Below are 1,062 nucleotides of genomic sequence, written 5' to 3' on the forward strand. Positions count from 1 at the left end.
GGAATGGTAATTTAGAATTTCGTGTATTTTTTTTTTACTGGAATGGCGTTATAGCCGACGAAACATTGCCACAATTCGTCGGCTATAGTAATTTTTTTTTTTTCCAAAGGGTTTAGCCGACGAATTATGGTATGTTTCGTCGGCTAAACACTACTAAAGTCAACGAAACAGACTCTATGTCGTTCGGCTATAATTATTTTTAAACATTTTAATTATATACTTTAGCCGACGAAACAGAGATATTCGTCGGCTAAAGTTTGTCAGTAAAGCCGACGAATATACTATTCGTCGGCTAAAGTCTGGAACAATAGCCGACGAAAAATAGTTCGTCGGCTAAAAGCTGGAACAATAGCCGACGAAAAATAGTTCGTCGGCTAAAGTCTGAAACAATAGCCGACGAAAAATAGTTCGTCGGCTAAAAGCTGGAATAATAGCCGACGAAAAATAGTTCGTCGGCTAAAGTCTGGACAATAGCCGACGATGGTCTTTAGATTCGTCGGCTAAAGCCATCACCGACGACCCTTTCCCGATGACACTATAGCCGACGAGCCTTCGTCGGCTAAGGTCTTAGCCGACGAATTAGGATAACAGGCCGACGAAAATATTTCGTCGGCTAAAGTACTTGTCCTGGTAGTGCAGGTGTTAGAAGAATAAACGAATAAATTAAATAAGAAAATCCTAAATCGAAAATGAGATAGGATCTCAAAATCAAGCAAAACAACATTTTTGTCACGTTTGGAACCTAAATTTTATTTTATTAATTTGCGGCTGCACCCAAAACTTGATCGGGCTGCCTACGTACCCTTTTAAAGGGATCAAGCCACTCGTAGTTCAACATTTTAATCTACTTCTCTACCTTCACTAACAACATCTCGTTTACCATCATAAGTCCAAAATCAAAAACATACTTAACTCGCAAAACAACCCACTCAAGTGTCAAAGAGTGTGTATATGTATGCACACCTGCGTGTATATATATTATATATACCCAGTCAAAATTTCGTTAGAATAATAAAACTCAACTTATGCAAATCATCAAACATGCATTCTTTCACTTTTGAA

Source organism: Fragaria vesca, linkage group LG5 (assembly GCF_000184155.1).
Source record: "Fragaria vesca subsp. vesca linkage group LG5, FraVesHawaii_1.0, whole genome shotgun sequence".
NCBI lineage: Eukaryota > Viridiplantae > Streptophyta > Magnoliopsida > Rosales > Rosaceae > Fragaria > Fragaria vesca.